Genomic DNA, 10,216 nt, shown 5'->3' with positions numbered 1-10,216 from the left:
GAAACAGCCTGAAATCTATCATGCAGTGAGGATCTTATAAAACTGCAATTTAAAATCCTAAGTATTGACTTGGTTTTCAGAACCATCTTCAAAGCCACTGACTTTCAAATTTTTTACTTATAGACACTGACTTTCAGTTGATAATAATAACTTTATATTTTTATTTTTTGAGTACATGAGGTCACCACATGTATATCATGTTTTGTTATTTACATTTTAAAGAAAACTAGAAAACAATAGGAGTGGAATGCATGTTTATACTTTATACTTATTAATGTCAATGTGTAATGGTAAACCAGCATTAGTAATAAATTCTATCTTTTGGTGGAATTATTCAGCCAATTTTTAAAAAATCTCAGATTATATATGAAAACATCAGGGTTACATGAAAACAGTGCTATCAGAGGGAAAAAATTATTTTTGAGCTTTCTCTGGTGTAATATAAGAAATGTGGCATTTGTTACTATAAACTTATAATTCTATCCATATTAAAACTGAATTCACATTTAATACAAATTAAATAAGAAAGCCAACTGAATGCCTTCTGTGAGTCAGGTTTGAATTCTCAAGTATGTGATAAAATAGCGAATGTGTAGCAAATAAATAATAATAACAATAGCTTCTGTTCATAGAAATTACTTTATGTTAGAAACCGTGCTAAATATTTTAAATGTGTTACTGAATTTGATTCTCACAGAAGCTTTGTAAAGCAGTTACTTTCTTTTTCCTTAGTGTACAGATGACAAAATTAAGAACTGTGAAGTTCACAACAAATCTCATAACAGGGTTTACTCTTGTGTTCATAGCTCTTAAGCCAAACAAGAGTTACTCTATTTGGAATTGTGTGTTCAGGGAAGCTGCCTGCCTGTTACATTTAGTTGTCCTTAAACTAGTTTAGACCTAGCGAGAGGGTCTTGGTATAAAATGTATGGCATCCTTTCCTTTCATCAAATCTTTAGCACATAAGCATGGATCAAATTTTCAGCACATAAGCGTGGATCAGTACATAAGAATACATGGTCTCTCCTAGAACTTCCACTGAGGGCATTCTACAATGCCGTTCTTACCATTTGAATGTGAAGAATCTTCCAGAGACCAAAAGCATTGACATGCATTGCTGCTTTTTCAAGTATGGAACATCCAACTGATGGGATGATAAGAGCCTTGGCCATGGGAAATGAACTGAATAAAATGCCAACATTGTGTATCATTGAGTAGCTGTAAGCTCCTCACAAAGCAAATGAGAAAGCAAAATCTTAAAGATTATTCATTTAAAAAAGCATACTATATATTCTCAAATTCAAGTGAATATACTAAAAGTGATGTAATTGTGCACCATGACAGAGTATATAAAAAAGAAAAATGACTAGCAAACTTTTAGCCTCAACTTTACATTTTTTTGCACTTATTTTTTGCACTATTTTTCTCAAGGTATACCTCTTACAAAGAAGTTGGGAAGCAGGCAAGGACAGAGCAACAAAACAAAAATTATCAATTATTACTTCATTCAGAAATAGACAGTTTTAGCATATTTGAGTAAGTTCTTGCATTTTTTTTTCGTAAGATATGTTGACATATCTGATGTAAGCAGGTACATATAGGGTACCTGTGTCATGACATTTGCAGAGGCAAATAAATATTCCCCTGGAATGTTAGTTATTATATAGGGTCCTCTGGATACATTATAATTTACTTAAAATTCTACGATATGATATTTAGTTTCTATTTTCCTCATCTGATATTTAAAAATACATAAATCATCGGGATGCCTGGGTGGCTCAGTCAGTTGAGCATCTGACTCTTCATTTTGGCTCAGGTCATAATCTCATGGTTTGTGAGTTCAAGACCAAGGTCTGGCTCTGCACTGATGTTATAGCGCCTGCTTGAGATTCTTTCCCTCTCTTTCTGCTTGCCACCTCAAAATAAATAAATAAAACATTAAAAATACATAAATCATGATCACTTGTAATCATTTCCCTTGGATGCAGTCTTGAAAGTAGAATTGCTGGGTGGAAAAGTACATATAGATATTCCAATTTTTAAAATTTCTTTTTTTAAATTGAAATATAGTTGAACACAGTGTTGCATTAGCTTCAGGTATAAAACATCGTGATTTGTTGAATCTATATGTTATGCTGTGGCCACCACAGTATAGCCACTATCTGTCACCAGACAATGCTATCACAGTAATATTGACTAGATTTCTCACACTGTACCTTTTATTCCTGTGACTTACTTATTCCGTAACTAAAAGCCTGTATTGCTCTCTCCCCTTTACCATTTTACACATCCCTCCACTCTCTTCCCCTCTGTCAACCACCAGTTTGTTTGGGTCTTTTTCTGTTCCTATAGTTTTGTTTTATAATTTGCACATGTAAGTGAAATCATTTAGTACTTGTCTTTGACTTATTTCAGCTAGCAAAATACCCTTTTGGTGCATCCATGTGGTCACAAATAGCAAGATTTCATTCTTTTTAATGACTGAGTTAATTTTCTATTGTGTGTATATATGTATATATATATACCACATCTTCGTTATCCTTTGCGTTATTTTCATATTTTGGCTATTGTAAGTAATTCTGCAGTAAACATAGGACTGTATATACCTTTTTGAACTGATATTTTTGTTTGCTTTGGGTAAATATTGAGTAGTGGAATTATTGGACCATATAATATTTCTATTTGTATTTTTAACTTTTTGAGGAACCCCCAGACTGTTTTTCATAGTGGTGGCACCATTTACATTTCCAACAACATTATATGAGGATTCCTTTTTCTCACCAATACTTGTGACTTTTTTGTTTTTTGATTCTAGCCATTCTGACAGGTGTGTGGTGATATTTCATCATGATTTTGATTTGCAATTCCCTGACAATTAGTGACATTGAATGTCTTTTCATGTGTCTGTTGGCCATGTATTTATCTCCTTTGGAAAAATGTCTCTTCAAGTCTTCTCATTTTTAAAAATTTACTTGTTAATTATTTGTTAATTTATAATTTTAATGTTTATTTTATTTTTGAAAGAGAGTGACAGAGCATAAGGGGCAAAGAGAGAGGGAGACACACAATCTGAAGCAGGCTCCAAGCTGTCAGCACAGAGCCCAATATGGGGTTCAAACTCACAAGCCACGAGATCATGACCTGAGCCGAAGTCAGATGTTGAACTGACTGAGCCACCCAGGCGCCCCTCTCCTCATTTTTTAATCGAATTATTATTTATTTTTGGTGTTCAACTGTGTATGTTCTTTATATATTTTGGATATTAACCCCTTATTTGGTATATAATTTGCAAATGTCCTTTCGTTCAGTAGGTTGCCTTTTTGTTTTGTTGAATGTCTTCTTCACTGTGCAAAACTTTTTTTTTCTTTTTTTGGTTTAGTCTCAGTAGTTTATTTTTGCTTTTGTTTCCCTTGCCCAAGGAAACATATCTAGAAGAGTATTGCTAAGCCTGATGTCAGAGATTACTGCTTATTTTTCTTTTAGGATATTAATGATTTCGTGTCTCACATTTAGATCTTCAATCCATTTTGAGTTTATGTTTGTATATGGTATCAGAAAGTTGTTTGGTTTCATTCTTTTGCATGTAGCTGTTCAGTTTTCCCAGCACCATTGCCTTAAATCTCTAGATTGTTTTGGCTACAATGGGCATATTAACCATAGTCTAATTTTTATAGACACTTGAATCAGAAAGTATTTCCCAGTTTGTGTTCCTACTAGCAAAGTATGATACATCTCTTTTGCCACACCCTTACAACCCCAACACACATTAGCATTGATTCTAATCTTTGTAAATCTGATAGAGAAAGAATAGTATTCATTTTATTTTAGTTTTAATTTCTTTGCTTGTCTATTAGGCTTAACAACATTTGACACTTGTTAGAAATTTGTTTAGTTTTCTTTTAGTGTTAATTCCTGATTTTGAGAGAGAGAGCACATGTGCATGAGAAATGGGGAGGGGCAGAGAGAGAGAAAATACCAAGCAGGCTCCACACTGTCAGCACAGAGCCCACTGTGGGGCTCGGTCTCACAGCTGCAAGCTCAGGACCTGAGCAACCAACTGAACCCCCCAGGGACCCCTTATTAGACATTTCTATTCTATTCTGATTTCAATTTATTTTATTCTATTAAACCAAATTTCTGTTCAGGAGAGTTTTTCCTTTCTCTTTAATAGGTATATATTTTTTATATCAAATGTTTCTACCCTTTGCCTTTTTTTGTGTGTCAATATTGTTTTCTTAATTTCTTATTTGTCTTTTAATTTTGGCCATTCCATATGGGAGATTTTAAAGTTTATCTGGAGAAATCTATCAGCCTTTTCTTTGTTTCTTACTACTGATATTAGTTTAGTTTCAAAAATATAAAGCATATTTGTAAAACATCTCTTGCTATTTTGCTACTAAAATTCTTCCTGAGAAGAAGAGATTTTAAGTCCTTTGATGTCATTTTTGTACACTGGTCATTTTGACCAACAAAACATCTAATTGCTTTTTATTTCTTATCTCCTGCCAATGTGTAAGTCCCATCTTATCAGTCTGAATATGAATTTTTTTAAACAGGTCAAATTTTGTCTGACATTTGCTAATAATGTGCATAATTGTTAGGTTTAAGTTAAATAGACATATGTGAAAAGGGTTCCTTACACATGATATTTATTATTTTAATATTTCAGGCATTGAAACTGGGAATCTTAATTGTCTCCCATAATAAGAGTTAAGACGCTTCTCACAGTATCTCACAAACACATACCTGTTCACATTCTTTAGGAGTAAAAGGCTTTGCCTTCAATCCCCCTATAACCAGATGTAATAGTCTAGGAAAGGAATTTGCAAGTATTTTTAGTAGGAAAAACAGTCACTTTATTCAAATAAATTTTAAGTTGAGAGCTACCTTATGTAAAACAGATTAAAGCAATTTTTTAATGTTTTTAAAAATTTATTATTGAGAGACAGAGCATGAGCATGGGAGGGATGAAGAGAGAGGGAGACACAGAATCTGAAGCAGGCTCTAGGCTGTGAGCTGTCAGCACAGAGCCCAATGTGGGGCTCAAAGTCCCAAACCAAGAGATCCTGACCTGAGCCGAAGTCGGAGGCTTAACCAACTGAGCCACCCAGGTGCCCCGAAAGCAATTTTTCACTTATTGAATTAGAGGTGACATGCTAGGGCACTCCCCACCTCGTCTTTTCATCCCTGTGCAGGGCTTCCTTGAGAGAACTCTGTGAATCCTTAAGAATATGAAGCCAAGTCTTTCATATCAAGAAGAGTAAAGTGAGGTGTTTTCAGAGCCCCTCAAATATAGTCTACAAGTGAGGTCGCTCAGTGAGAAAGAATAGATTGTGGAAAAGGCTAATGAACGGCAAGTATTTAGAAAGTACTTATTCAGTCCAAATGCATAAATTATTTATCAAAACCTTCTTTAGAACTATACAAACCAAACATTACTTTTGTTTTTAAAATTCTGTATTTATTTTAAATAAAGCCAAGCAGAGGCATTTGACTGGACCATATTGATTTGGCTTTCCACTGAATTAATTTTCTTATAGTATGTTTTATATTAGATTTTATCTTTTAGTGGAGATCAATATTAGTCAGAAATTGAATGAAGAAAATTTTGGAACTTTTTAAAAAATTCTCTTGAAGACTTTGTCATTGTTTTACCTAATGACCCTTATATTCCAAACAAAATGCCATAAAAATTTAATGCCAGTTAAAGTGTGTTCTCCCTAAAAAACAAATATTTATTTGAACAGTCTCCTGAAGATTATATAAGCCATTGTATTTTTCTTTACCTATTATTGCCTGTCATAAATCTCAGACCTTTTTTAAAAAATAATTATGGCATAAACAATATTACAAAAAACCTAAAAACCTCAAAGACAACTTCACACTGTTATATGTCACATTATTTAATTTTTTAATGTTTATTTATTTTTGAGAGAGAAAAAGACAGAGTGTGAGCAGGGGAGGGGCAGAGAAAGAGAGAGAGACACAGAATCCAAAGCAGGTTCCAGGCTCTGAACTGTCACCCCAGAGTCCGATGCGAGGGTCGATCCCATGAACCATGACGTCATGATCTGAGCTGAAGTCGATGCTTAATCGACTGAGCTACCCGGGCACCCCAAATTATTTAATTTTTAATTTTCCAAGATTTCTCCTTAAGAATATATGGCTTTTATAGCTGTAATTGAAATACAGACATGCTTTGTAATGTTTCAACATATCAATTTTTCACGTTGTTTTGTAGCCATCGTAATTACAACTTATAAATAACTGCATTGGAATAATATATTTAATTTACATTGTTATTCCCATATTGGTGAGCATTTAAGTTGTTATAAATGTTTTGCTTAATACCTATATCACCTTCCGTTTTCTTTCTAATGACCATAATTTTTTGAATTAACATAATTACGTATAATTTTGTGAGCTTTATAATGAGTTTTTCATGACATTTTGTATGGAAAGGTGTCTAACACAGTCAAATTCTTTTGGAATGTATTTTTGGATAAATTCTTAAGAGTAGAATTAGAAGACTCTTGATGTATGACCTATTCCAAAATAGCTCCTCTTTTTTAGAAACTAAGTTTAGAGAATACTATCCAAATTTGTAGGTAAACATATATTCTCATTTTCCTTAGGAAGGCAACCTTCACTGGGTCTTCCCCTCTATGATATCCTGCAGCACAAAGCTCAGGACCTATTTATAGAGTCTTATGGTCTTTGTTAATCACTTCATGATAATTAGTCATGAATGCCTGGCTTGTTGACTGAGTCAAATTGTTAAGAAAAATTAACAAGGTGACAGGGCTTCAATAAATGAGGTTTTCTTTGGGGTGTTGTCAGGAAAAGTAAGGAAGATCAAGAAATACTGTGAATAGGAGCTCTTTTACTGGCTATGATGGTGTAAAGAGTAGCAGACCAATTCTCTAGTCGGGAACCAGCTAGAAAAGTTGCATGTGATATAAAAGTCATTCATCTGAAGACACCAGAGACTATCATGGCAGGCAGGAAAGTCAGTGAGGTGAGTTTACCCCTTGAGGGGTTGATTCATAAGTAACATAATGGGACAAACTGGAAAGGTGAGAAGAAATTGGCTGTTAATAAGGAGAAAAGGTACACAGGGCTGAGGAGATATAAATTGGAATTCAGACCTATTAATGGAAGTCAAAATTTGAGGGATCAAGATACTGAAGACAAAGTATACCAGTCAAAGTCCAGTAAGGGACAGAAACCATAGCAAAGATTTGATCAAGATAAAAAAATGTACAATAGGTTATTAATTAGCAACTGAAGATAAAGTACTCAGAGAGACGAAGAGAATGTTGAAGAATGTAGGAATAGCAGAGGGTAGGGAGCAGCTACTCTGTCTAAGACTGAAAGAGAGTATTCAGGAAAGGAATAAACTTGGAAGCATTCTCCCACCTCCCCCAATCGCTGCAGGTTAAAATTTAGATCTTGGAGAGGGTGTGACTGTGGCCCACTTTATGTCATAGAAGTTGGCAGTGGTGCTGCTGGCCAAGGACAGTGAGCAGGAGCCTGTTGCTGGGGGAGCAGTGAGGTTCCCCGAGAAGCTGCCTGCCGGGGAACTGGTGAAACCTGCTGAAGCTTATGCACCACTGGGTCTCTCCTACACCGCTGACATGGGGGCTGCTTGCTGGTGGAGAAACTTCCCACCCTCTGGCAGTCACAGTATCCACACCTGCAAAATGGAAAGCACTGGCCCCTCCCTCTTCCAGAATTCCTCCAGCGTCTCTACCAAGATGACTTAACATTGCACCATCTGGCAAGGGAGAGAGATTCATAAGGTCCAGCTTCAGTATCATAAACCAAGTCTAAGAAGAGTGGATTTATAAAAAATAAGAACATTGATGGCAAGATGGAAAGTTTCACCTGAAAAGAAGAATTTATAAAAATAATCAAATGTAGGGGCGCCTGGGTAGCTCAGTCAGTTAAGCGTCTGACTCTTGATTTCAGTTCAGGTCATGGTTTCATGAGACAGAGTCCCTCATGGCCTCTGTGCTCTTGACACAGAGCCTGCTTAAGATTGTCCCCCTTTTTCTTCTCCTCCCTCACTTATACTCTCTCTCTCTCAAATAAACTTAAAAAAAGAACTAAAAAATAACCAATTGTAAATAGTAGAAAGGAAAAAGAAAACTTTCGTGGAAAAATGAAGTAGATGGAATTAATGGCATATTATAAAGAGCTGTTTATAAAATTAATAACTTAGAAGACAGAAATATATCTAGTAAAATATATCCAGACTGGAGTAAAGCCAGAAAAGAAAGATGATAAAAGAAAACAAAACAGAAAAAAGCATGAGACAAATGTTGTATAGATCAAAATTCTTACAAATGTGCAGTACTGGGAAGAAAAGAGAAAAAATAGGGCAAAAACAGTGTTCAAAGAGATAATCATAGATACAATTTCTCTAAAACTGAAATAAATACACAAAACTCCAAGGAGGAAAAATACAAATAAAACACATAAAAGTATATCATAGTAAAACATATGAGAAAAAAGGATAATGAGAAACTCTTAAAAGCAGACAGAAAGTCACATTATATTTCAAAGGAAATGTAAATGATAATGGAATGCCACTTTTGAAATACTCAAAGTAACTGCCAACGTAGAATTCTATTTCATTGAAAATTTTCTTCAAAAATTAAGATGTAATAAATTTAGAAGGATAGGCAAATTTGTGCAGAGGAGATCAGAAAAATATATGTAGGTACTTCATCTTCAAAGAAAGAGAAGTGGGGCGCCTGGGTAGGTCAATCTGTTGAGCATCCGACTTCAGCTCAGATCATGATCTTGTAGTGGGCAGTTTGCCCCTGCATCAGGCTCTGTGCTGACAGCTAGCTCAGAAGCTGGAGCCTGCTTCGGATTCTCTGTCTCCTTCTCTCTCTGCCCTCCCCTGTTCATGCTCTATCTCTCTCTGTCTCTCAATAATAATTAAATGTAAAAATAAATAAATAATTAAATAAATAAATAAATAAATAAAGGGAAGCATAATTCTCCATTCTTCAACTGTGGGCTATGAATAATGACCCCATTCCTAAGAATACAGGATGGAATAAGGGACAAACAAGAGTATGTTACAGTGGAGAAATCTGACAAACACTATGTCAGCCAGGGGATCAAAGTTGACATCAACAGTGCTAAGTCATGTTGATAATTTATATCTTTGATATGATCCTATGAAAACCTCTGTGATCTTCCTTCTCAAAACACATAATCCCAGTCTAATAATAAGAAAGACATCATAAAAATCCAAATTTAAAGACATTCTATAAAGTACCTGACTAGTACTCCTCAAAAATGTCAAGGTCACCAAAAGCAAAGAAAGTAGTAGAAATTGTCACAGCCTAAAATAACCTCAGGATACATGACAACTAAATAAAATATCATAACCAGATGGGATCCTGGAACATTAAAAGGACATTAAGTAAAAACTAAGGAAGTCTGGAAAAGTATGGACTTTAGTTAATAATGTATCAATATTGGCTTATTATTATAACATATACTGTTCTAATACAAAATATTCATCCTGGTGGAATGTGGACTATGTGGGGTGTGTGGGGTGTACTGGAACTCTGTACTGCCCTTGTGGCTCTTTCCTGCAAAATCTAAAACTGCTCTATTTCTTTTAAGTTTATTTAAAAGTTAAGGTAAAAGAGTATCATTTCCCAACAAACAAAATCTGAAAAAAAAATTTGTGTCAGCAGATCCATATGAAAAGAAATACTAAAAGCAATTTTCAGGCAGAGGTAACATTATTCCAGAAAGAAGCACAGAAATGCAGGAAGCAATAATGAATAGCAAAAAAAGGTAAACATATGGGTGTCTAAGTTATTACTGACCATGCAAAATAATAATAAGTCTTATGGGGTCTAAAGATCTGAAATTAAAAGCATGATAACAATAACATAAAAGTAGGAAAAGCATAAGTGGAGTTAAAATGTAACATTTTAGCATTGCCAGGGAAGTGGTTAAAGTACTAATTTATATTAGAGTTTAATAATAGATGTTTTAATATCTAGAGTAACTACTAAAAGAATAATAAAGGATGTATAACTGACAATCTAATATAGAGTGCAAATAGAACAGTAAAAATAATAAATTTAAAAGGACAAACTAGCAGAGAGCAAAAGTAACATAAAATATATAGAAATTTAGAAAAATAGTAGAATGATAACTTGAATGCAAATAGGTCAGTAAA

The sequence above is a fragment of the Suricata suricatta genome, chromosome 5 (assembly GCF_006229205.1).
Source record: "Suricata suricatta isolate VVHF042 chromosome 5, meerkat_22Aug2017_6uvM2_HiC, whole genome shotgun sequence".
Classification (NCBI taxonomy): Eukaryota; Metazoa; Chordata; class Mammalia; order Carnivora; family Herpestidae; genus Suricata; species Suricata suricatta.
This window is presented reverse-complemented; position numbering follows the sequence as displayed.